General features: G+C 39.3%; 1 protein-coding gene across 4 annotated transcripts in view; it reads left to right on the top strand.

Moving 5' to 3' along the window:
* The window catches only part of RPS6KA2 (ribosomal protein S6 kinase A2), a 258,165-nt gene that overhangs the window by 123,628 nt on the left and 106,546 nt on the right, over positions 1–27,991 (top strand). The window lies entirely within an intron of this gene.

Below are 27,991 nucleotides of genomic sequence, written 5' to 3'. Positions count from 1 at the left end.
GAGGTTTTTATTTGAGGAAGGGGATGTGTACAATTTGGGGGGAGAGGAATAAATAGTAGTTGACCCAGCAATGACTGAAAATAAGCTTGATGGTGTCAGGTTAACTAAGTATATTAGTAACAGCTGCTTTTCATGTATGCCAAACAGGATCCCTGACTATCAACTATCGACTTTTCTAACAGGCATCTGGACTTTCAAACATGATATGCAGCAGCCCATTACTATTTTGAACAAGATCTCATATTTCTTCTTCTGCAGATATATGAGAAATTGCAATTCTGGTGACCTCTAGGAGACCTGTATGACTTAAGCACCCAGGATCTCATTTCTTCCTTGATAATTGTTTTTCTGATTCATAACTCCCTTGAAAATTGAAGGTATTAGCTTGTTTCAATCATGTGTGACAGTGGTATTCTCTATGCTCTGTATTAGAAATCAGTGATGTGAAGTCAGTCTGGCCTGTCACAAGGAGGCAGTTCTAGAGGATGAAAAGTGGAGGATTTCTCACTGGGGGTCCCTCCTTGATAATCCCAATTAGGAATAAAGAACTTGTTGAAATGGAATTTGTGTATAAATTAGCAAAGTTTTTAGCATAGAGCATGTATATAGAGCATTTGTATAGAGCTCTATATAGAGCTCAATATATAGAGCATTTACAGCAACTACGTGTATAAATACCTTTCTTATTCTGTGTTGAAGTAATGAGGGAGGATGAAGAAATTGCACCAAAACAGGAAAACATGACTAGCTTTCCAATGGTTGTCCCTTCTGAGGCAATCAGCAAGCTGCCTTCTTGGGCCTTGGGCTACTTAGGAAAAAAAAAATTATGTTGACTCTGGCACAGATGTGTAAGTGTAGCTCTGGAAATAACTTGTCCCTGAGTGGCACAGAGGATTTGCATTCAATTTTTATGAACCCTCATAAGGCCATTGTTCTCCAGTTTCTGATTGATTGTCTTTATGTAATAAGGACAACTGATATAGACTTGTCAGAGTGACTGAGGAAGGTCAGCTGTGACTGGTTCAGTTTAGCACAAACTGCTAAGGTTGCAGGATAATTATGTTTTGTTGTTTGCTGCAAAAAGCACATTATTTAAGTGGGTTTTTTTAAGTGATGCCTGATAAATTGTGCTTTCTCCTTCTTACTCCATCATGCTGTAGTCCTAATTGCAGTTTAACTCAAGTTGATTGATATCCTCTGGCCACAGTCTCTTTGTCGGCTCTGGAAGGTTGACATGGAGTAAATATTTTCAAAGGTCCCTGATTAGGGGTTCTCATGAGGAAGGGTGTCAATTTTCAGAGCAGGTAATCAGTCACAACTCAGACTGAACAGGATCCATAAGTATTCAACATCTCAGAAACCTAAGCCCAAGTGTTTTCTTGTGGGCACCTGGTATTATTCATTATTTGTGCTGCCGTAGAGCAGGGGTAGGAAGGTGAGAGACCATAAAGTCATCTTAAGGCCTGCAACTTAACTTTGTACAATCCCCAGCTCAGCTGCATTATATAAATTAAAGAGTAATGCTGAAGGGTGTTTTGATGTGGGTGTGACAGTGGTGTCTGAATCACCTGTCTGGCCTTTTGCAATAAAAAGATTTCTCACTTCTGCCAGGCTGCCTTGGTCTCAGACCCAGAGCCCATTGCATCAGCCCTCCACAGAACCAAAATATAAAGAGAACTGTTCTGCAGGAAGTAAAATAGTCTAGGGTGCACCCTTGCCCCCAAGCTCGAGTTAGTAGAAGGAGGTACTGGTTGCAGTTAAGCTCAGATGAGATTTCAAAATGTCTTTTCATGAAGTCCTTTCTGTTCCTTACTCTGCCTAGCCCCCCTACACAGTCCAGCAAAGGTCCCCACATCAGCCCCAGAGCCTCGCAAAACTTCCATCCATTTTGGAGTTCCCCACTGATCCAGCAAAAACCTATTCATAGTCCTTGAGCCACACACACTGCCAACCTCAGACATTGTAGATCCCTCCCAGGTACTTCTACTCACTATTTTCTTTTCCAGTCACAAATCCCTGCCCATCTGCACCGTCTTTCCAATGCCAGCCTTCCTCTTGCATTTCTCCTCAACCTTATTTCTGAGTGCCTAGGGTCCTACACGTGTCTTACCCTTCTGCTGCTTTGCTGCTGCTGCTGTGCTTCTGGTGGCTGCTGCTGCTCTGTATGTGAGACCTGACCTCACTGTGAACTCTCTCTTGGCCACCTCCATTCTGAGCTCCCCATTCAGAGGAAAACCCTTGCTGTGAGGCTGTAAAAAGCCCAAGTACCAACTGCACTCACCAAAATCATATGACAGAAATCAGAAGTCTTGAAGGTTTACTTCTCTTCCCATTTGCTCTGCCTTCTGTTCATTGTCCATCTCAGAGAAGCTTGTTTGGTGGGCCAATTGTCACTGTGGAACAGGTGGTTTAATTCTTGAGGCTCTACAGCTATGCCAGGTTTAGTTTGTCTCTATTTTGATGCTGGACCCTGCACCTAAGCTGCTGATCCTCATGACACCACATCTTCTTAGTCTCTCATGGCTCCCCAATTTATGAGTGTTCTTTATAACCTGAGCCTTTCTGCTTCAGCCTTAGTCTGCCTGTCCACTGGGCAAAACCATCACTGGGACAGGAGAAGAGCTACACAGTCCTAATGTCTTAAAGGGAAGGGACTCCTAACTGAAAGGCTTTTTCTTTCCCTTGAGAAAAGGGCTCTCAGAGCCAACTTTGCCTAGCAGTTCTTCACACCAGTAGTGAAAACAGCAGCTGTTTGTGACTGGAGCACAGACAGAGAATGGTTTGCCTTTTCTCTAAGTATGACTGTAAATGTCATAGTTTTCTGGGCTTTACCACTCAGCTGGTTTTAATGCCCCCAGATGCAGCAAAAAATACTGCCCCATTGCAAGCAGTTCCTGTTTTCCAAGAGTGGCCAGATAAATTTGCTTCTCCCCAGTGCATAGGAATGGATTGCATTGCCTTCTCTGGAGTCAGGTGGCTATGCTCACAAAACACATAACTCTGTCTGTGTGCACTTTAATATATAATTCTGAGGGTAGCTTTGGTGATCAGATTGACTTTCCAACCCCCGAAGCAGAGAAACTGGAAAATCATTCGTGGAAATCTTGTCAGGGAAAGAGGCTTTCCTAAGTGGATGAAAAGAGATGAAAGATGTGTTGTTGCCCCTTTTTTTTAGCTGAACAGATTTTAATTCTGTTGTAATGTGAATTACTCTTATAATCTAAAATCTGCTGTTAGAGGTGAGTGATAGGATGCATATTTTTGAGAAAGGTGGCACTCAAACTGGCTTTTTCTTTTTTTGTTGCAAGAACAATTGCTGTGTTGAACAGTAACTGGTACTCCAGGGTTCAGTGGAAAAAGGTTCTGGGAACCTTTTTGGATTCTGCCAGTACAGCATGGCTCCGTCTTTTTGTGACAACTAGTAACCACAGTATTTCCACCTGCACTGTTTCTCAGAGGTTATAGAAACTTTTGGTGGCAGACCTGTTCACATAGGAGAATACAATGTTTAACTGTATAAAAATGAATCATGAAATAGATATTGACTGTGAATTAAACTTCTGTTAAAATAAGGGCACTGATAAATCCATGGAACACTACTTGCAAACAAAGCTCTGAAAAAAACCCAAAACAACAAACCTTACCTGGATTTACTGTTGCATAATCCATGGGAGCATGTGCTAATTTTAGAATGAGAGTGATATTTTCTGTGCTGTGCTCCTTCACCCTGTAAATAATGTATGAAGTTGTGAAGATAGGTGTTAAGAACAGAATGCTTCTACCAATAGGGAAGAGATTACTGTATGGAAAGTGGTGTAGTTTAGCTGGTGGGTCTGGGTTCCTGTGTTTGTTGCTGGGACCCATACTGAGAATATATGTACTGTGTTCCTGCTACAAGGCCTTTTTACATTTCCAGAGGGAAACGAAGGAAACAGTGTAATAGTATCAACTTTGAAATAGAAACATTCTTGTAGACATTGATTTTCATTTATTTCTAAAACCCCAAGAAAAAAACACAACAAAATAAAAGTTGCAACAAAAAATGGAATTGAATGTAGTAGAGGAGCTAAGAAGCTGACACTGGAAAAGGGAGAGCAGAATTTTTATTAAAGTCCCCTTACCTTACAGTACTGCTCTCAGCATCATCTCCATTCCAGTCTGTGACTCTGTCTGGTCTCAGAGATGGCTTCAGTGGAAACGCTGTATCTTCAGCAATATTCCACACCAGGCAGCTTTTTGTTTTGTTATTTTATATTTCTTCTGCCTAACAGGACATTAGTCATAATTCTATATGATAAATTTATTTTTAAGTTGTCTTTAAAAATGAATATTCCTATTCAGTATTGTTGCGTTCTTCTGTTCTATCTGTAGTTTTTCTGTGCTGGCAGAATAGAGGCTGGCTAGAAAGTCTGATATAAGATTAGGGTTAGTTTCCAGCTAAATTTGACCTGTGTGGCACTGAGCACTGTAGGATTCATTGCTAATTAATAATTTTATCGAGTTTCTTCACAGAATCAGGATGCACATTGTCCATCGGAGAATTAATTTGTTGTTTTAGCTAAAGAAGTTTGTAATACAAACTTTGAAACAAAAATTAAAGTATGTTTTATGCATCCTTTATTTCTACAGAAATTTAAAAATGTTGATGTTAAAACCATAATTATATCATTCACAAAGAAAAAAGATTCGTTATTGACAAGTTATGTGAAGTGTGATATTTTTATAGCTTTGAATACCTATCTGTAAAGATATCTGAAAGGTCTGACTAATGTAATAGATTTAGCAAATGAATAAGAGCTCTTTTGTTGAAAAAAGGTGCATATAATTCACTTGGGCATTCTATACATCTCTGAACTGTTTTGATTTTCTGACTTGCATCTAGCTTTCAATAATAGGTACACAATTTATTTCAATGTAATTATTTCATCTTTGAATTCCCAGAAATTCCTATAATAATTCAAATTTATATTTAAACTGTCTCTTCAATTTAAAAGTCAAATTTGGTAGAATTGAATTCAGTTTTCCTGCAGAAGTTTTGCAGGCAGTTTTCTGTCTTCACTTAAAGGTAGGCATTTCATTCCTTAGTGCCTGTGTTTGAAAGCCAGAGTTTCCAGCCCTTGTGAAACACTTGGGACTTTTCCACAACAGGGTCAGGTGCTTCAGTCTCAGATGGGTGGGAAGCACCTGACCCCTTCAGCTTCAGATGGGTGTGAAGTAGGAAGTGGTGGTAAGCATTGCACGCGTGGCCAAGGGCAGCAGTGGGTCTGCTGCAGCCTTTGCTGCGACACCTCTAAGACTGAAAGGTGGTATCTGTAACATGTGGCTATGCTGTAAGACAGTTTATTGGAGAAGCGGTTTGAGGAGAGTGCCTTGAGCTGCTGCCATGCCAGGTGTTCATTGCAAAAAAACCCCAATCACTTACACTGTGCAGCCTTTGACTGTGGGAATGTTTCACACTTAGCTGTTTAGAAACCCTTTAAATGCAAGGCATATCAAGTACCCTGTCTAGTATTGTCTTGTCTCATTGCAAAAAACCCACGCATTTCAGAAAAGTGTTTTGCCATTTGATGCGGCTGTTTTCTTTGTGGCAAGAAATGCAGTTTCTGTAGCATAGGGCCTCTTCTGCACACGTGACTGTGTTGTGTTTGTAGGTGTATGTACCATTCTCAGTTTTACCTTTAATAGAGTTAAGTGCCTTTGAAGCACAAGAGGAGTTTTTTAATGAGACTTAATCTCATAATCTGCTTTTACCTGATCCTATCATTGCTTGTTACTTACAGTGTAGGAAAAGAAAAGCTCCCTGGAAATCTTGTTCTGAAGTGTGGAATTGGTGTGAAATCAATCTTTCTTCTTAACAGGAGGCTGGTAGGGAGGGAAGGGGGTGAATCAAAGATCAGAAGCAGAGTGCATCAACATCTGGCTTTAGTTTGGGGTTTATTCGTTTGCTTTTCCCAAAGCTGCATGCTTAGAGGTTTTCAGTTTTATTATAATTCTTATTAATTGCATTGTTAATCTCTCCACTGTAAATTAAAGCTCTGGTTCCTCTAAAGTTGTGAACTTCTTTTTGATTTATCCGTAGTGCCTGCTAAGCATCTAACTATAGCAATTTTTGTGTGTTATTACTTTTTCTAGTTGTGCTCAAGCCTACAGTGGAACAGAGATTGCTCAGCAAATGTCTGTAACAACAGTGGGTTGTAATTGCTTAATTAGGCAAATATATGGTAATTTAGCAAGTGAGATATTTTAGCTGTCCTTGATTTAATTATGTGCTGTATGTGTTTGAATAGCACATAAAGAACTAGAGGGGGAAAATCCACCACAAATTGGTGAGATGGCTTTGTTAAACTGAGTTTAGATTTTTCGTAGCATACAGCATTAATAAACCAACTGAAGTAGACTATTTCCTTTAGGAATTCAAACATAAGTCACTGTATGAAAATGTCATTAATTATTACCAGCATTGCTGCACTTTTGTCCCTTTCCTACTTCACAGGGTATTACTTTTCCAAGTGCTTATTTTAGTAGAAATCCTCCTTTTTTTTTTTTTAATGTGGACATGGAGCACTGCAGATTTGCTGAAATTATATATTGCTATTTCCTCCATGCATGCATAACCTGTGAAATACTTAGAATCTGCTTAAGTAGTGGGTGTATTCTTTTCTTCCCAAATATATTCATGGTGTCTGTGGGGGGACAGGAGGAGGAAGGAGAGAAGTGGCATGATCCATTTTCATCTAGCAACTTTTTGGAATATAGTGAGCTGGATACTCCAAGAAGTTGCTTTGTATGATACAACATAGTATGTAATGAATGTCAAAGACAAGTAGAAATCTTCATGGAAAACTTCCAATTAGGGGCATGTCCATCTATGTAGTGGTCTCTTCTCTGTAATATCCTCTTTTTTCCCCTTCTTGCAATAGAAGACATGAGGCAGAACATGTTGTAGAAGGGAAGGATATTTCTCCTCTTCTGGTGCTGCTCTAATTTTTGCCAAAAATGATACTTATACCTCAGGAAGCCACAAACAAACCTTTCTGCTTCTGAGTCTGCTGCTTGCTGTATGGGAGCACAACTTGGGCAAAGGGGAATTGAGTGTGTCGTTACCTTCAAGATATTTTAGAACGTATGAATGTTTTCTAGCCATAAGATGCATCCAGAGATGGTGGAGCTGCACCTGACAACACAGCTGTATTAGGGCTTCTCACATCACAGCAAAGTGCTACTCTCCTACAGTGCAGTATTGCTACCTGGACCTAGTGTATAAAACAGATGACACTCTTGTCTTTTTCACTTCTGAAGATAAGAGGGAAGTCACAGCAGAATTGAGACGGAGTCATGTCTCTTCCTCAGCACAATGTCCCGCACTTCAGATGTCCTTTAGGAGGATCCAAAGGGCTGGGTTATGCCTGGAGTCTGAGCTCTGAGCGAGAAAGAGGGAATTGAGAACAGCTTTTTGATCTTAAGTTGCCAGAAGGTAACAATACTTTATGCTGCCAGTTTTATGTTCCATAAAATGTACATCCTGTAAAAATTTGTTATAAATTATTTATTGCAGAAATCGGTTATTCCAGTTATATTCTCTTCCCCTTTTGGAGAGTATTCACCTTTCTCTGCCTGATGTTTGCTCATTATTCATGAGCAGCATTAATGAAGCAGGCGCATAATTTGCACAAGAAATATCTGCTTTAGTGTCCTTAGTTAATTCCAGTGAGAAAGAGGCGTTGAGGTAGACTGCTGAAAATGAAACCTGCTTTCTCTGCCTCTGGAAGGTGTAAATATGTTTCAATATTAAACAGAAGAACCTGATTTTGTCAGCTTGTAACAGTAAATAGTGGTAGCAATCAACCATGAGAAGCAATTAATTTACACAATAATTAGTAATCACTTGCCTTTATATGGAAATTAAAGGCTAACAGCCTTTCTCAGACATCGAATGGTCTGAATCTTGATTCCGAAGACAGCTTCCATGTTCCAGCTTCAGCCAGGTTAAATTTTCTGTAGCAGGTTTGCTACCAGACACTTGAGGGCTGAGTGACAGCTCTTTACTAGGAGCAGGCCTGCAGATCTGCATCTTCTCTTTTGCAGTGTTTTCAATCATTCTTTTGTTTATGCTTCAACATTCTGCAGTCTGTTTATTCCTGCCTGACAGCATTTGTTTGTCTGTCTGGCAGGTCACAAGTAGATGGCTGGGGTTAGTTCAGTGCATACAGTAGGCCACTTTACTGGTACAATTTTAGGATTTTGAAAGGTGTTTCAGTACTTGGAGAATGGGAACTGAACTTTTTCAAATACCAATGCACGCAAGTGAAACAAGCCACATTAAAATCCTGTTTAATGATTCCTAATTGCCAGGAGGCTGTGATATTAATATATAGACAGTTAAATATTGTTTAAGCATGTGCAATTTGTTATAGGAAAAAAACCCAGGCAAACTAGATGCCTAGTAACAAGGCTTCATCCAACCTGTCCTGGATAAATTCAGGTCATACATTTTTTAGATTGACTTCCAGAGTGATGTCTCTTGGAGTGTTTCCAAAAGATAATCAATATATATGATGTGATAAACAGCCTGTTTTTAGAATGTGCATGACCATTTTCCAGTTTCAGATCAGTCATGACAGGCAGATTATCAGCTCTCAGTGAACTCCTAAGCAAACTAAATAATTTAGCACAATCATGGGGTCGAATTCATATGATCAGGACATTTGGGGGGAAAAAGCAAGAAGTTATCCAATCTCCCGTGTTTCTTGTAGGGACCTTCTCCCTTCCTGCTCCTCTCAGCTGTGCTCTGATGAGTAGGACTGTGGAGTTTGGGCAGGATTTTGCCTAGGGACAGAAGACAAATATAAACGCGGAAGAGTAACAGTCACTAGTTACATTGAATCAAGTGGAATTTTCCATCATTGTTATTGCTTATTGCACATATTGCCAGAATGAACAGCATCTCTGGCCAGGAGCCATGGTCCTCCCCTCTGGTGCTCACAGGGGGCAGAAGATGACCCTGCCCAAGGATCTTGTCAGGCACCGGCAAGACAACAGGCCAAGACAGACAGACAAAATGGCAAACAGAGGAATACAAAGAAACAAGGTGAGGAAATTGAGCAAACTGAAAAGCAAAGTGCTCAGCAGTCAGGAACCCTGATGATGGACAATTTTGATTTTCTTTCCTGTTTTTTTCCCGCAATTTTTTTATTATCACTTAAGTAAGTGTTTAATATGCTCCTTATTTTTTACTAGTGAAATGTTAATCCTGTCAGGAGATCATTCTCTATGTCAGTTCCTCCTAAGTAAATCTTGACACTTTTCCAGAACACAATGCACATGACAGAAAAATGAAAATACTAGTCTGGATGTGGGCAAAACTTGCATACTCGACCTTGAGAGAATAAATAAGAAGATGAAAACCTCAGTAAAAGAAAAGGGCAATCTGGCATGTTTGGGTAATTTTCTCAGGAATGGGTAGGTGGTCAAGGATATGGAAACAAATGTTTTCACCCTCTGCATCCTACATTTTCTCATCAGTGGCTTACTTGAATATTTCTCAACATGTTAAGGCTGTGTGTGATGCTGTTGAGTCCTGCCAAAGTTGTAGAAGAGCTTGAGAACCTTTCTGTTTTGCAAGTAATGTTCTTTCAGTCTTGACAATTTTTGCAAGTCACCCAGCATTTATGACAGCGTGGAAGGAATGTTGATAGTAAATATTAAGAACAAATTTTGGGGTATTTGAGGAATTTCCCCTGGGAAGGGTAGCTGTGTGCTGTGGAATGTTTTATACCAAAATTTGTGGTTGAAAAATGAGTCCAAGGATTGTAAATGGTGAAGAGACATCATACAGGTGTAAAAAGGAGAGTTCCCTTTCTCTTAATTTGATCTTTGGTGAAAATTGCAGATTCAGATGTTAAAATATTCTTATACAATGGGGAATCTAATAGATTGTCTAATTTCTTTAAAATATTTCTGAAATGTGCAGTAGAAATTTTCAAAAGTGAATTTTCATTTCATGTTAAAAATGATAATGACCGATATGAACGATCTGCAAATATAAGACTGTGGATCTTTTTGTCAGATTCCATTCCAGAAATATCAGTTGCAGTTAGAAATTCTTATTCAATATATTTTTGAGTCTCCATGTATTATTAATAAAAAGATACTTTACAAAGTCCTAAGGGACACTTGACATTGAACCAATGATAGTGTTAGGAAAGTCATAGCCACCAGTTCTAAAGTCTGATGGAGCGATCTGAAAAAATTAGTAGTTTTCTAAAAATGAGAAATAAAACTTGCTCATACCTTTCAGATTCTAACACTGATTGGTACTCAGTGTGTAGGTGTGATTATCAGCATAATAAAAGTCCATTTTCTCTGTAAGAAGAAAGTTACTTTGCCCTTGATGATATCGCTGCTAGACATGAGTAATCTTTATTGAATTTGAGCAATTGTCTGAAGTAACTGCACAGAACTTTTAAAACTCAGTAGAAGTTTTTTAATTAGCCTTTTTTTTTTTTTTGTCTTAAATTCAGTTCCCTGTAGGGAAAGCTAATATGTGATTGGCATTTGTCTGTTATATTTAAATATTACTTTACTGAGAATTTATCGAAATATTTAATTCTGCTAGGAATGAAGACGGATCAGTTTGATACTGATTGACCGGAAGAGAGAAAGCCACAGTTATTGCAGCATTGTGAACATTATGCAACTATACCTGTAGTAAAATTTAGAAAGCAATATTTTTCGGATGTGTGTTATGCTTTGGTCTCTGCTTGTATATTATTTTCTGCATACTATAGTACTCATAGGAAAAATCAAAAGTTTGATTGATTCTTCAGGAACTCTACTGCATGCAAACCAGTGCTGTGCCAGATTCCTTCCTATAACAAGGTTGCCTAACTTTCCCCTTTTCTGAGAGGGTTCTGAACCCCACATGGAGTGTGACTGAGACACATAGATTTTCACTGAAGAATGTACCATAGGTATGCTTGGTGCTGGCCCTGGGAAAACAATTGTAGGTGCTTCTGAAAATGGCAGCATTCCCACAGCTCTGTTTATTGATAGCTTAATTATCTGGAACTGGAGTCAGATAATTCCCTAGGCTGAGGGAGAATGACAGCACTTCTTCAAGGCAAACTGTAACAGGAGGGGAGATTTGGTTGCTGATATGGAAAGTGCTGTAGTACAAAAGCAACAGCCCCTGCTAAACTAGGCTGGACCACAAGCTCCCCTGCACAGAGTGCTGTTAGCTATAAGAGGCTGCTTGTGCCGGGTTGACTTACTTGAAGGGGAAAATTAAACAAGAATAAACAAAACCCAAAACAAAACAAGAGAGGTGAAAGAAGTGTGTTTAGAATTGGTTCATTGAGTTTCAAGGCTTGGTGAGCTCTGAATTACTTTTTGCATAAACCTTTTTCTCAAAGCACCTCCACATCTGTGAATTTCTTTGGTATTTCCCTCCATGATTGGAGGCCTGTAGCACACAACCCATGTGACAGTAAGTGGCACTGTTACTAAAGCTGAGCAACAGTATGTTAAAATCTCAACTGAATAACTGTGGTCATTGGATTTTGTGGTGAACATAAGCAACAGAACATCCATTTGCCATCTTCTCAGTCTTCAGGATTGTTTGGAAAACACTGGGATGTGAAATGAAGGAATGTGTTCATCTGGTTTCTGTAGTCCTTAAAAGTCAGGGATGGTGCAGGTTAATGTCCCGCTGAGGAACCAGAAGAAGATGATGGTGGTGATCAGAGAGATAGAGATTTTTACCCCTGAAGAGAGTGTTGCCATGGTCTGACTAAAACTGGATTGAACTAATTGATTGACTTCAGTTCAGGCCTTAATTCTATGACAGTGCCGAGCTTTTCTTATTGTGATGAGCCTCTGCTGTAAGCTGGACCATGAAGGATCTGCCTCTTGAGGCTGGGCTGGAGGGGATGAGGATGGGAGGGCTGCATGTGTCCAGCACAGCCTGGGGCTCTTGCAGCAGAGGAAGCCCCTGCTCATCTCCCACTCATCCCAGTTTGCCTTGGCAATGGGGAGGAGCTCAGGTGTTATATCCAGCAACACAGATTGGTTTGGTTCAGGTTGCTGTCAGAATGCAAGTCCTGACCTTTTTTACTCTGGACCTAATGTGAGGCATTGCATAACTTTAATTTTGTTCTTTTTGCAGTGCTCAGCCAGTGGCACTTCAGGCTGGGCGAGAGGTTGTCCTTAGCTGCCTTTACACATGGGTTTTAGGGCACTGGTTTATGTAACCCACTTAATGGGTTTTTTCCTTATATTGTTGCCAGATGTCACCCCTTGTACATATTTGCCCTTTACAGCTCACTTAGCTTTCCTTGATCAGGGCTCTGCCTCTCTGCTGTGCTAGCAAAGCTTGCGTCTACCCCACAGAGGGCAAAGAGCTCAGAAAGGAATGGTCTGCTTGACTGAAGAAAAGAGAGCACGTCATGGTCCCACCATTCCCAGCAGTCATTCCACAGCTCTGACCAGTTCGTTCAGCTGGAAACAAGGAGGTTCCAAATCTGCTCCACACTCTCATGTTCAGACTTGAGCAGAAGGGAGAGAGACTGTACTTTCTGCAGTGGCTATTGACCCACATCAGTTCTGTGGGAAAACCCCTGTGTACAAGTTTGAATGCAATGAGTATTGAAAAAAATGTGTCACATTGTAGTCAGTGCATTTCATTTGTTTGAAATAGGTGCATTGTCACATCCAAGCTCCTGTCACAAAATTTTCCAAGAATTTGAAATGTACAGAGAGCTTTAAGATTTCCTTTTTAAGTCCATACAAGGTGCCTGTCTGCCTGACTGTAGGGCTGTCCTCAGCTGGTAGGTGGCTGCATATAGGGTTGTACTCATTTTCCCAGGACAAGTGTTCAGTTCAGTCAATCCAGATGACTTCATGAGACCTCAGGTGTCTCCAGCAGCATTGACCAGTTTGGTCTCTGGCAGGGTAAATTTGTTCGTCTTATTTTTTCTAGTCTGGGAATGAGTTTGTCTGTCCTGTGCTGTTCTCCATATACAGAGAGATACTCTGAAATTATGTCATTTGAGATAGCCACAGGCCTGGTAGATTATGTGTCAGCCTTACCTGTGTCTCCTCATGTTTGATGTTATGATATCAAATTGAAATTACAACTACCTAACCAACATGATTTTCCATTCAGGCATTTTTTATCTAACTGGGGAAGTTTTTTTAAGTCACCAAGTCCTAAAGTATTTAACAGTTTTCAAAAGTTACTTTAATTTTACAAACACTTTGTTATTGTTTACCTTGGCTGAACGCCAGGTATTCATTGGGCCTGCGCCCAACCTCCCTCTTGAGGGAAAGGGGAGGAGAAAAGGGGGAGAAGAAGGGAAAAACTACAAAAACTGAAACTGCCAAGAAAAATGGCTTTATATGTACACAGAGAGAAAAAAAATTATAAAACTATACACACAGAGAAGAACTATCAACAGACCACTTCCCCACAACGAACACTCTTTTCCCCTGAAGAAGCAACCCGTCCACCACCGTGCAGCTACCCAGGAGAGAAAAAGCCCTTACTTCCTTCCCATCTTTTATATCTGAGCTGACGTAACATAGTATGGAATATCTTATTGGTAAAATATACATCAGGTGATCTACCCTAGTTCTGTTTCCCTCTCAGAGAGGGTAACAAACCCATTACAATCTCCACCCCTTAATCCATACTATTTTACGTCACACTCATATCCTTTATTCGCCTATATCCCGCGCTTATACAGGTCTTGTCTTGTACAGTTGTGTCATCATTGGGCACCAGCATCAGCATAGTTTGAGTCTTCCTCAGAATTTTTCCTTAAAAACTATATAATGCTTTTTGTATATAATTTTTCAATTTTTGTCTTAGGTTGTCCTAATTTTTTAAACTTTCTTTCGAAGTAACATGAAAATGAATTTTAAAACATGAGAGGAAAATGAGTTTTTACAGCATCTTTTCAAAATTGATTATGAAGCCCAAGCTCAAAAACTGTTCTCAAAACATGCTTGGTTAAAAAAAGTATATATATATACATATATATATATATATAAAGTAACCTTGTAGCAGAATCCAAGATAGTTCAATAAAGTTTCTATCTCATTTTTAATTGAATACAATATTCTTTCCAGTGAGAAGATTCTTCAAATTAAAGATTAAATGGGAGTTCAAGAAGTTTTAGAAGCCTAGTAGATGTTAAAAAGTGTTCTTACATTACAGTTGGTGGAGCTCTTCAAGAAAGCATGTCTATTGCAGGAAAAGTCACTAAATGAAGACTCGAACTAAGCCGATGCTGGTGCTCAACGATGAGGCAACCGTAGAAGACAAGACCTGTATAAGCAGGGGATATAGGCAACTATAGGATATGAGTGTGACATAAAATAGTATGGAATAAGGGGTGGAGATTGTAATGGGTTTGTTACCCTCTCTGAGAGTAAATAGAACTAGGATAGATCACCTGACGTATATTTTACCAATAAGATATTCCATACTATGTTACATCAACTCAGAAATAACAGTCGGGAAGGGACGTCTTTATTTTAGCATTATCTAAGTAACCGGGATAACTGGATGCCTCAGTCTCCAATATTAAACACATATAAGCTACTGTACATGCAGGTAGTCCCAGAAGTTCATGAAGAGGTGATTATCAGTAAGAGCATAAGCTGCTACTGTCTAAATGTTCTTGTTTTTCTTTCACTCATACTAGGTAGTCTCTTATTCTACAACTGGTTAATCATTAGAAGTATGACACAATTTACATTTGGTGGCATTGCAAGCAGTGATTTCACTGTTTATTTCCTGAAATACTGCAGTTGATGTTTTTGGAACTAGAGAAACCTATTTCACTACGGGTTCTATACTTGTAAGATTAAAATACTCTTTATATGCAAATACTGCCTCCCTCTAAGGATTACTGTATTTGATGGTTCTGTCCCTTGGATTTGTGGAGATGGCTATTTTGAGACTGTCTGCAGGTAATGACTGTTCTCTGACTTGTTAATCTCTTCTCTTCTGATTATCTGAGCAGATGTTGCTTAACCCACAAAATGGCTAGGACCAGTAAGACCAATAAAGAATGCAAGTCAGGGGAAAAGTTTTAATGAAAATGTGGGGCAGAGACAGTTAGCTGGAGAGAGGAAGGCATAATGAAGACAGTGAAGGTAAAGAGAAATTTTTAGCTTGTATTTTTCATGTGAAAAATGTTCTGGAATGGCAGACTTTGGTTTTGGGTGAGTATTGGAGGTATTTTCTGGACACAGAAAGGATTGTCCACTTGTATGGTGGTCTGAGGCATGCATGCTTCTCCATGCCTCTTCTGTGACTTGTGCAAATGATGAATTCCCAAAGGATGGGTACCTGCAGCTTTCTTGGCTCTCTCAGATGTTCTTGGGACCTCTGAAAAAAAACCAATTTGAGGTTCTTCCAGAGAGATGTGTTGGGCACACAGTTGCATCAGCAGAAATGGGACTGGGGATCAGGCAGTTGAGTCCTCTAGCAGTTCCTCTAATTACTTGCTGTTTGATCTTTCGGGAACCAGAATATCCTATAAGTGCAGGGTAGGTAACTTCCTGCCAACACACACTGGAGACTTATCACACCTAGTGAGCATATACTGAATCTAATGGGACTGACCTCTCATGGTGGCATTTCAAGCTCTGCCTGCAGGGGCAGGGTCAAGGTTACATAAAGAGGAGCTGTATAGAAATGTCCCAGGCCATGCTGTGCAAAGCTGGTCTGAGCACTGCCTTGCCAGCTCTGATGACAGGGGTAATCGAATCCGAGAGCTGTGTACCTAACATTTCCATACAGTTCTGTAAACGTTACCATGCTCTAAACAGCACGGTGTTTTGAGATGGGCCATTTCATTTCCATTAACCTAAAAACAGCTTTTAGTGTACTTTGTACTTTTGAACCTGAAGTAAAGCATAAATACCCTCTGTTACAAGCTCTGGAGATTTAGAAACATGAATAGTACAGACCACTGAATTAAAATTTAGCAATTACATCACTGTTGCCTTATGATAGGGCTGGGGAATCAGGAAATTTGGGCTTTATTTCTGGTCAAGTTCACTGTGTGACCATAGGCAAGCAGCTTAACCTCACAGCATCTGAGGTTAATACTTACCCAACTTGCAGGGCTTTCTGAGGCTAGATTAATGTTTCTGTTGTTACTTGCAGTGGATGATGTTCATAGTGCATATCCTGTTGATAATAACAATAAAGTGAAATGTAAATTACTTTTTTATTTTTTATAGATAAAAAATGTAGAAGTCACAGCCTGTGTGTTTTAACGTTTTGAAGAATGCTGCATAGTATTTGATAGAAATAATTACAGATAAGCAGGTAAATTTATGTAACAATTAATTGTTTGTTTGTTTTAGACATGTGATTAATCCTAGATTTTTGATGACCCAGATTAGGTCAGCATTGCAGTCACTTTAGCAATGCAGGAATACAGAAACTTTCCAATGGAAAATTATAGCATTGGATTCCCTGAGGAAAGAAACATACAAAGTAGCCCTTTCTATGGCAGTCAAAAGGAAACCATTAACTTTTCATTGCTTTATAGATGCAGCTACAAATTGCAAAACTCATCTTCTTTCAGAATGAGTGGTTTTGGGACCCTTGGCATTAGTTGTCAGTGGAGCAAATCCTGTATTTGGACTGTTGAAATGTCTTTCAGTGTCACTGGAAACTTTGAAGGGAATTTAATTTCCCTTTCACAGGGAGAGAAAGCAAAGTGAAGGGACATTGCAGAACTAATACAATGCTGGGCTGTTCCTCAGGCAATTACCTTATGCATTTATAACCAAAGGTTTTTGTTTTCACCTTCTGTAGTTAAGTAGAGGTTTTCTTGGGAAATCATTTTACACTGGTTTACTAAAGGTTCTTAGTCTTTTATAAACTGGGTGAACCATGCAGCTTCTCATTTGGGTTTCAGTTGAATTAGTTTTGAATTACTGGATTTTATAAGGCTATATGTTAATGAAATATTTTTGTACAGATTGCAGTGTCTGCTGGCATCCTGTGCAAGGAGCTTTCAAAGCTGGATGAAAACCTAGATTTTCTTAGTCATTTTCTATATAAATATTTGGGATTTTTTGTTGCTGTTTAAGTAACCATGTGTTCAGACTTGTATCACTTTAGGAAAAGTTTCTTTAAATACCTAGGTAATTTTTAATTCAGTTTGTTTATGGTTGCTCTTTGTGTGGCATCATAGAATGGAATGGAATGGAATGGAATAGAATAGAATAGAATAGAATCAGCTGGGTTGGAAGGGACCTCTGAGATCATCAAGTCCAACCCTTGATCCACTACCGCCGTGGTTACTAGACCAAGGCACTAAGTGCTACATCCAGTCTCATCCTAAAAACCTCCAGGGATGGAGAATCCACTACTTCCCTGGGCAGCCCATTCCAATGCCTGATTACCCTCTCTGTAACGAATTTCTTCCTAATATCTAACCTAAACCTCTGCTGGCACAGCTTAAGAGCATGCCCTCTTGTTTTACTGATAGTCATCTGGGAGAAGAGACCAACCCCCACCTGACTACAACCTCCTTTCAGGTAGTTGTAGAGAGTGATGAGGTCTCACCTGATCCTCCTCTTCTCCGGGCTGAACAACTTCAGCTCCCTCAGCCTCTCCTCATAGGACTTGTGCTCAAGTCCCTTCACCAGCCTCGTTACTCTTCTCTGGACTTGCTCCAGCACCTCAATATCCTTCCTGAACTGAGGGGCCCAGAACTGGACACAGTACTCCAACTGTGGCCTCACCAGTGCTGAGTCCAGGGGAACAATCACTTCCCTGGAAGTGATTATAGTCTGGAACTGAGCTCTTTCACACTGAGGAGTGCTAAAATATAAATTGATACAGTACTGGAGCTTGTCTGGCTGGGATGCTGTATCAGAAACACTGAGAACACAGGGGGACATGGTCCAGGTACCACCTTCTGAATACCAGAAGAGTCGGTGGCATTTATCTTTTTTCAGAGAAGACTTGCATTCTGAAGGAAGATAAGCTGGTGAAATCCTGCTGATTTTCCTTCTTCTTCCTTTTATAATGAGGTGAAATAACACCTCATTATATGTTATATTATTATTTATAATGAGGTGAAATAACCTGGTTGTTGTCTAGACTGATGCAGTTAAGCAGCAAGTAAATAAAGGCCTAAGTCTTCAAACTTTTATGCCTTCATCAGTATAGTGGAGTCCAGTATAGTGGAGTCATACTGTTTGAAATCCACAATCAGGATCTAATAATTTATTCTTTTATCAAATAATTTTTAAAGACCATGTGATGAATCTTCTCTTCTTCCTTGACTTTTCTTCATGCAGTAATGGTATTTATGTGTTTTGATGCTGCTCTAAAGTCTGTAGTAAGTTCTTTGATAGTCTAGCCAGTATTTTGTTAACAGGATGTTTCCATCTTCTTTTACTGCTTCAAACTTACTAACAACAAATTTAGAAACTCTCAGTGTTTATAAAGGGGATGACAGTGTTAGTTGATTAAAAGGGACATAATTTGTTGCTCCACTTACCTTATTTTGTTGATTAGCTGCAACAGATATTGATGCCCAATTCACTCTTTATATGAGTAAATTTGGCATATTATATGCATGATGGTTCTTCCTCTTGTACCACCATTAGCAGGCTCTAACTAACTGGCATTCTGCCATCAGGGGAAACAAGAGTTGTTTTCCCTCAGTGTACATCTTGTGTTCACCATCTGTATCCTCTGTTTTTAGGGTCTGATCCTGCAAAACAGAGAGCAATTTCTTCTCAAACATCTACATATGTTGCTAGTAATGAAGCTAAAAGCATAAATCAGAACTATGCCTATTAATAAAGGGAGGTGTTTTTAAGATCTGGGCCCTATACTTGTAGGGAGGATTATGAATATCTGTTATAAATCTTGTCATGATCACCATTTATTAATAGTATTCATTGTCTTTACAGCCATGTGTACATACTGTGGGCCCTTTAAAAACACAACAGAAGAATGCAATACCAAATAGAATAAAACAAAAAAAGGGCAGTTGAAGGGTAGTAGGATAAAAGCTGGTTACACATTAAGTGGAATTTATTCTGGCGTTTCTCTGTCCTTTCCAGGGAAGGATTCTCCAGATATCTAACCTGAATTTTTGATACTGTGATTAAGTTTATTTCTTCTGACTTTATCCATAATATAATTTAGATTTGGTGCATGTCTCCAGTCTTGCATAGTTAGAGAAATAATGCAGGTAGACATTATAACAGGCTTGATTTGGGACTTGCAGTTTTCATGCACTGATTAGGAGGTGGGGAACAGCCCCTGTTTAGACCAGTAGGGTTTTCCTCAAATCCCAGAGCGGGCTGGGAAGGGGTTGTGAGACCAAGTCTGAGAGCTCCTCTGGTATCTGTCTGCAGTGTTCATATGGGTTACAAACCTGTCCATTGCCTTTGCCCAGAATTTCTGTGGTAATTATAATAGCCAGGGTGTTACCCTGCAGTGTTGAGCGGTTTGTGGCTGCGATGGGCTGGGAGTTTGTCAGCTTCATTTAGGATGACTCTTTGCCACCCAAATCCTTCTATCGTTTCTTTGAGGCTGCACTGCTAGAATGTGCCCCATGTGTTTTGCCTATGTCTCTTCCAGAGCTGGCCACAATTACAACACAGCCCTGCTCTTTTCATTATTGCCATTTCTCCAGGGTGTTATACGCTGTGGGAACAGCCACCTTACTTGCTGTGGCTTACTTTCAAGTCAGGATTTAAAAGACTGATTACAACTTCCCAACAGCAGAGCAGCCGGAAGCCTTTTTGAGGCAATGCCTCTCTGAGGTGGAGGAGCTGATGATGGATTGAGGAGTGGCAGCTCTGCTGATCTCCCCATCATGGCCTTCATAATGCTGATGAGGACCCCAGGAATGTGCAGCTGCATCCCACCCTGGCTCCTGCCAAGCCCAGCCCTGGTGCTCCTCTCAGCACTCTCCCAGACTCAGCTTGCCACTCAAATATTTGTGATGGGATGACTGGAAGGCAAGGCAGGTGGTTTTCAGGTAGGATGGGGAGTAACTTGATTTGCGTGTTTTTTGCTGAAGAAAATACTGCAAGGGATTATGTGCCTTTTATTGGTGACTTCTGAGGGAGAGATATTCAGTAGCTAGCTTGGCTGATAGGCACTGTTAATATGTGATCAACTTCTTAGGTCTTTGGATAAACTTCTGTAAAAAAATTTTTTTTTCTTCTGATTTTGCTCCAGATAAAACCCAGCATATACATGTAAACATATATATTTTTTCCTTGTTAATAATTGGAAATAATGTTGTGCGTTTCCTATAATAGTTATCATATTTGGTATATGTCACACTGGGCTAACTTGCAGCCTTGGCACAAAAGATTAGTTCTATTTTCAGTACCCTTAACTGCAAGAAAAATGGCTTAGATTGTTGTTCTGCTCTCTGTACTTTGAGGAATCTTAGTTATAATTGCACCTAATCAACCTTCGGTGCCCTTAAAACATACAGTTACAGCTTGTTGGCATAGAAGTAGTTACAGAAATGAAAGTTGATGTGGATTTTTTACTTCTCTTTACTCTTACCTCCAAATGAAGGCTATTTACACAGCAGTGTTATATGTCACCCAGCTTTACTCACTATTCCATATAACTGGAAGTTAAGATATAGCTGCTGTGCAGAGATGTAGTTCTTATGTTACTTCACTTTTCAGGTGGATCCAGTAACATAGTTTAATGCAAACTCACGGAAGATATCCGTGTTAATCTTCACAAACATAAAGAGTCCTATGAAGACAAAGAATTTTGATATTGCCCTATACAAAAAGCTTTGGTTATAACTTCTGGAGAAAATTCAAGGCTAGCAGATGTCAATTTATTCAGCCTTTGTGGGTAAAGAAACATTTTGAACATTGAAAACAAATCAGAAAAAACAGTCCAAAAATAATGTTTTTGAGAAAACTGAGCTTTTAACAAAGCAAACGGGAACTTTGGCATAGCAGAACCCTGCTATGTAGTCAGCAATGAAAAAGAACAGTTTTAAATGTAAATAAATTTAAGAATACAAAAAAAGCAAAATTTGTGGCAAATTCATAATCAGCTTTTCATTGTGTTTAACATTAAAGATTTTTTTCCTTGCAGTATTGGCTTAAATTACAGAAACTTTACCTCCCATGGTGTCTTGGAAACACTGTGGCATTGCTCATTGTTTATGACAGGGCAAATGGGGAAACAAATGAGTGCTGGACTTGTGCATTTGATTAAAGTAACGCTTTAAAAAAAGCTGTGGTTTCAACTTTCCTCTTTGGCTTTCACTAGTCATCTTCTGGTTGTTGCGTTGTCTATTTTTTGATTGTCCATAGTATTAATTTTAACTTCTTGTTGTTACTGATTGATTGAATTACTTCACTTACTATTCAGTTGTCTTTATGCTATTATTTATGAAATATCACTGTAGTTACAAGTGAGGCAGATATGATTGGTTGGCTAGGGTTATAAAGTAAGACCCTCTATAAAGACTATAATCTACTGTGGACATAATGGCCTAGGACTCCCTGAGAAGCACAGTAAATGCCTTATCTATAAAGGAACAGGAGTAGCTGTTGCTTGGTATCTCTGTTTCGTACGCGATTGCTGAATTCAAATGAGTTTCCAATTTTTTATGTGGCAAAAAAATTATTGGTGATTATAATGTTGCATCAGATTCTTCTTCAGAATTTTGTCTTCCAGCTGCATTAAGGATTTCACTGGCTTTGCAGTCCAATGGAGCCAGCTGGTGGTTTTGACTATCAGTGTGATAGCGTCTACCATATAGGGCATCAAAAAGCATTTTTCTTTTATTAGCTTGATATTAAAAATATTTGATTATGCATGGGTGGAATTTGGCATTGTATTCTGCTGTTCATTTTTATTTGTTCAGGTTACTAACTGAAGCTATATCTGAAATGAATGTTAAAGTAGAATAGGAAGAACTCATTTAATCTGTATCCATTCACTTTTCTCTTGATGGGAGGTTAGTCTCTTCTAGGAGCTCCAGACAGCTTTGTGGCTGCTCTGAGTGTAGGAACAATCTCACACAGTTTACTGTATAGTAACCTTTAACTACTCCAGCTCATTGGGAATAACCTTATGAGAGAGGTTGGGATGTTGCACTATAAAGATCTGTGCTCTGGTCTTTTTGTAAGTACAGTTCTGTAATCACTTATGTCCATTCAGTAAGAAAGTAGATACAAGTTTGTCTTCTCTCTCCACCTTGTCCATTTACAGTGTCCAGCAAATTGTTTTTCAGTAAAGCCATTTGGATCATCTTTTATTTTAAAAAAACCAAACAACACAACCTCTACCTGTTAAGATTCCATGTGGATTTGTTATAATCATTTTCAGCCAGAACAGGAAAATGTTGAAATAGCCACAGGTCAATGAAAATTACTGGCAGGAACTTTGTAATCTCAGTTTGACCTTTTACCTTTTTGTGTATAAGTTAAAAAAATATTTGTAGAATGGAGGCTAGAGCAGTGAATTTGCTCTAAAACTGCTATACTCAATACTTAAAAATCTTGGAGGCTTCTGCACAGAAATGGGTTAAACAAAAATAATTCCTTTCAACTGACTTCCTTGATCATCATGTACCGTTATTTCCAATAGAGTTTTTGTGAATAAGGTGGTTGAAGATGAGAACCAAGAGCACTTGATGTAAATCTCCCTTTACATAGTTGAGGCAGAGTAAAAAGGCTGCAGGGCCATATCTTGCAGTCTGCAGGAACGTGGTGGTGAGTGCTGCAGTTGGGCTCAGTTTTAAGTTGTCTTGGAAGCTTCTTGTAAGGTGATCTAGGGGCCAAATACTTCCAGGATTGTGCTAACAAGTGAAATGTATTTTGAATTAAGAGGCTGAAGAAACTGGTGTTGTCTCATACTTGTTAAAGCTTCCCCCAGTGTGAAAGTTTAGCAAGCTGTCTGACACAGCGTTGTGGTTTTACTCTTCCAGTTTCACATCCAAGAGCCCTGATTTCCCTCATTTGTAGTTAGCAGATCGTGGCAGTAGCCAGGCAGGGTAAGAATGTCCCTGCAGAAGATTGTTGCAATAGTTGGTACAGGTATACATCAGGCCAGAAAACTGAAACTGAGGGAGCGCCTCACATTGTCTGTTGGAGACTTTAGAAAATCCATAGTGAAAAAAGGTAGGTCAGTCAAGGGCTGGCCTGCAAATATCCAGTATAATGCAGTGTATATCTTTTGAAATGCATGTATGCTTCATCTGATGCTAAAGGAATCATTGAGGTATGAGGGAAGGGAGAACTAATCTGTATCTGAGCTAATCAGCATAGACTTTACAGTCAGCAGAAAGGGGCAGACTTACTAAGTCCTGTTTTAGACACCTGCTGTTGTCTGAAACAAAGCAAAGCCTAAAAGCAACCATTTCTCTGTCAGCTGGACACAAGTTTAGACAGATACCTCAGAGAGACACATGTTTGGATGAATCCTACTCTGGAAATCCTTTTGGACTTCAGTAGACTGTGGATCAGCTTTGGCTGAACTTCTGATTTTCGCTTCTGTGAAGATGTGATAAGCTCATCAAGATCCCAGTCAGCTGAGAACAAACTAACTTACCCCACATGCACTTTTATTATACAAAAACACATTATCCATTGTAAATCTCTGCAAAAGGGGTTGGTACAGTAGTTTGATGTCATTGAAATAAAGGAGTCTTCAAACAATGTTGCAAAGGAGTTTCTTTGCATCCAGATGGATTTTCTGTGTTTTGTTTATTCTCATTCTTAAAAGTTACATATTTTCAGTCAGTGTGTATAAATAATATATGCTTCTGTTTAGTACAGTGATTGTAAACAATTATTCCCTTCATAGAAAAGAGGATGTATGATAATGAGTTAGCAGCTTGTTCCTTGGAGATTGGCTGTGTGAATCTTTGAGGGACATGAACCAGAGGCTTCTTAGTAGTTTACAAAACCACAAAATGTAATGGGCCTTTTCCTGGGCCAGATTTCCAGTAGACTGCTGTAAATCTGTTTTAAACAGGTACTAGTGTGTGGTAACAGTCCTTAGGCACTGAAATATGTACATCTGCAAATGACCTAAGTCATAGCAATGGATGTAATAAAAGTGTACAGCTGAAGAGATAAGTATGCAGTTTTAGTATCCCTTGTTAAATATTTGTCCATGAAACTGGAGCCCAGCATGGGATTGTCAGGTACTTTGTGTAACTTTTTTTTATTTTATCTGTGTGTTTTTGTATAACTTTAAAAATTGAAGCTGGAGTCTACATAAATAAGCAGAGCTTGGATTTACAGCATTCATATGTGTTTTGGTAGCCCAGCTGAGTTGTGCTCTCACCCTTTCTTTTGGGAGCAGTTCTAAGTGTGCCAGGGCTGCTTACCAGCTTTCCCATCAGATCACTCCAGTACATACATGCATGCCTGCACTCTTTCCTCATCCCAGGAAGATAGTTAGGTATTTAAATCAGATTAAGCTGCTGTGTAAAAGGGACAAAAGTTACATTTCAAGTTGTTTAATATTGCAGTTCTCTCAGTTTGCTTCTCTGTTGGCATAGGCACAAGACCAGTTGCCCTTGTCTGGTGCCCTTTTTGATACTCCTTTTCTCTCTGCCCTCCACCTCTTATTCCTCTGTCCACGTTGTTGCTAAATCTTGTCATATCATCTCTGTAGAATTTCTCTTTTGCCATCTTTTCTCTGCCTCAATCAGCTGCATCAGCCTCTCCTTCAATGCCTTCACTGATGCTCTGTGCTGTGAACAGTAGCATTTAAACTAATTTGTATTTGCCTTGATTCCATAATGACCTCACATTAGTCCCTTTCCCTATTAATACTCTGCCTGTAAAATGCCATTGAGATAATGAACCTCATTACAACACATTTTTCCCTGAAATAATAGCAGCAAGACTCCAGTTTGTGAAGTACAAGCTGGTTGAACCCTTAGCTGATGCTTGATTTAATTAATGGGAGGACACAAAATGTGCAAGCAGGCCAGTATTCCTCTCACAGGCAAAATGATAATTACCAAACCCTACGAGTGATTTGTAAACAGCAGATGGGTATTTTTCCTAAACTGACTAATCTGGTAATGTGATTATCTCTTATTACAGCCTTTTGTCCACTCTGCCTCACATTTTGAGATGAAACCTGATATTTTTCCTTTAATATGCATATTAAAGATGGTACAGTTCTTTTAAATCACCGTGCACATGCCCCAGGGCTTTGTATTTTCTACTTACTGTGCTGTGGTGCTGTTTTATTTGGATCAAGAAACGGTGAGGAAATGGTTGCAAATATGTTTTGCTTAAGCAGTTTATCTTCTTAGTGCAGCTGGAGTTTTTATTTCACACTCGAACTAGTAAAACATCAGAAACCTTTTTTTCTAGTTTGTGAAGCAGCTGAGTACAGCAATAAGGAAACCGGAGTAATTTAGTAAGTATTTATAATTCTTTAATAGTATCCTGAACAGATAGTCCTTCCTCCTTTTTGGGGCCTAATATCATAGTATCTGAGCATTTCATAGTCTTTTCAGTGCTCTTATACTCCATTAACTCCATGAAAAAGGAAGATGACCTTACCTGCATTTTAAAGATTGAAAGCTGGGACACAGGGATGTGGGGCCTACCTGTATCCTGTCATGGAAATGCATGAATGATGGGTTGCTATCCCATTAGGACTGTCACACTAGGGCTTCCCTGTGAATGCTGATGTGCTGCAGCAGGTGCCAGGCAGCTCTGGTGAGTGGACTGCAGTGGTGGTGGGTGGGGGCATCACTGGGAGGGTCTTTGGTGGGAGTCACCCAAGCCACTCACAGCGAGTTTGTGAGTGGTTCAGAATGGAGTGCACAGGGAATGATACTGACCTGGGAATCAAACTTGAACTGTAGTGGAGAGTAACATATGAAAACCTGAATAAATTAATTTTTTTCAAAGCAGTCATGCATACTGTCCCCTACTATTGCATGTTGTTTTCATAACCCTTTTTAGTGATGATATAGCATCATCATAAAGAAACAAGAATACTTGCCCTTCTAGGAGTAATAATTTCTTCTAGGCACTGGCTCCAGACAGGCTGGGAGTTAGTTGCTTGGTGAATGAGAAGCAAGTGTTCCTCTTTTGCCTGTTCACCAGCAGAAAGGATCAGTAATGGACCTTACAGCTCTTCTGAGTTGTAAAGGCCAATGGCACACCTGTAAGCCATGCCAAGTAGGATGTTGATGAAAATGTTCCTGCTCCTATTTATTGTAGCTTAGAGCAATATAGCTGAGTTCTTTGTCCTTTAATGGTGTGACTCATTTTGAGACTGTTTCTGGTAAAGTTCACAAGTGTGTTTGAGTATTTGTAGAATGCTGCTATGTGAGTAAGGCTGGCCAACTGTTTGTATTTTTTTTGTGACCAGACAGTTCTGCTTTTGTTCTGCTTTTTTTAACCCTTTGCTTTAATAGTTTTTTATGTGCTCTTTCTACTCACCACGCCTAGTGTTACTCTGACTAGTGGTTTGAGTCCAGGGTTGCAAGTTCAATCAAGAATTGGTGTGTGCCTGTATTTCATGTATATCTGCACTTGTAATAGGAAGATTGTTCTTCTTATGCATCTTCATGGTCATTGTGTTGTATATATTTGTCCTAGTCAGGAACTGAGTCTGTAAGACACTATAGTCATCAGACAAAGAGCACCAATCTTCAAGACCAAAATGCTCCAATCTGAGCTAAAGGAGAATTCAGTTGTAGGCCACCTGATATCATGTATTACTGGATACATTTCAGACTATTTGTCTGTTCATTACTGCAGTATGAGATAATTTCGTATTTTTTCTGTGTTAATTCTCACAGTATTCCCACCAGATAGTTAAAAGCAAATAAGAATAGTTCAGGTTGGGGAGGAAGTAGAAAAATGCCTAATTTACCAGAGCTGGAAAATCCTGATAAGTGGATTGCTCCCAACACCTTGGAGTATTTTTTAATCATGTAGATGTTTCAAGGATAAAAGTTCTTTTGAAAAAAAAAATGAAATTTCAATAGAAGTTTTGTTAAGGTTCCCATAGCATTTATCAGTGAACATCCCTTTTGTAATACCATTAAAAATCTGTCCACAATACTACTCTATTTAAGTATTTTTCAAAATTATACAGTAAACATGAATTCATCTCAGCAAGTTATCTTAGGCTTTCTTCATAGTCAGAACAGAAAAATGTGCACTTTTCAGGATGTGATTTCATCTGATCTCTTTTGATCATTAAGTCCCTGCTTCTCTCTATTGACTGCCAAGTAAACCTAGACAATTATTTAAAATGTTGTCTCCTGCACTATAAATACGTGCATTTATTTAGCTGAATCCAACACTAAGTGACTCATCAAAGACACACAGGAAGCCTAGTAGCACAAGACTGCACCCAAATCTCCCAGATACTCCAACCTCCACTTCATGGACTTCACCAGTCTATCCAGTAAATTGTATTCACTGCCTTTGCTCTCTGTGATTCATCTCTTCCCATTTAGCTTGTTTGACTTCTGAACCTCAACTGTAGAACTGTGCATGAGGGAGAAGAAACTAAAAATGTGGGATAAAAAACTGGAGCTGGAGGGAAATGCTAAAGAGAGTTTAATAGTTATTCTCTCTATAGAAAAGTCTGCTGAATTTAGCAGTGACTGAGAGTGGGTTGTACTCCACAGAAATTGCTCTAAGGTTTTTGTTTTCCAGCAAGTTTTGACCTACTTCTTGGAATTCCATATGGAAGATAACACATTCTAATCACATTTGTGAAAGATCGGGGAAGGAAATCCCAATCTCTTGAAATTGTTGTGTATTATTTAACTCCATATGACCTTTTGAGAAGGTAGGTGACCTTATGCTTGAAAACCAAATACAGACCTGGCACAATGTCCGAGAGATTCACTGTGAGTTCCACATGCTTCCTTAAGGGCACAGTAAGTCCAATTCATTGTTGTTAAAGCAAATGTTTATTTGACAGTAGAGAACAAAGCAACCAGACCCA

The sequence above is a fragment of the Manacus vitellinus genome, unplaced genomic scaffold (assembly GCF_001715985.3).
Source record: "Manacus vitellinus isolate BGI_N305 unplaced genomic scaffold, ASM171598v3 scaffold_37_pilon, whole genome shotgun sequence".
In the NCBI taxonomy this organism is placed as follows: Eukaryota; Metazoa; Chordata; class Aves; order Passeriformes; family Pipridae; genus Manacus; species Manacus vitellinus.
Note: the sequence above shows the minus strand (reverse complement) of the source record. Positions and strands in the feature narration are given on the sequence as shown.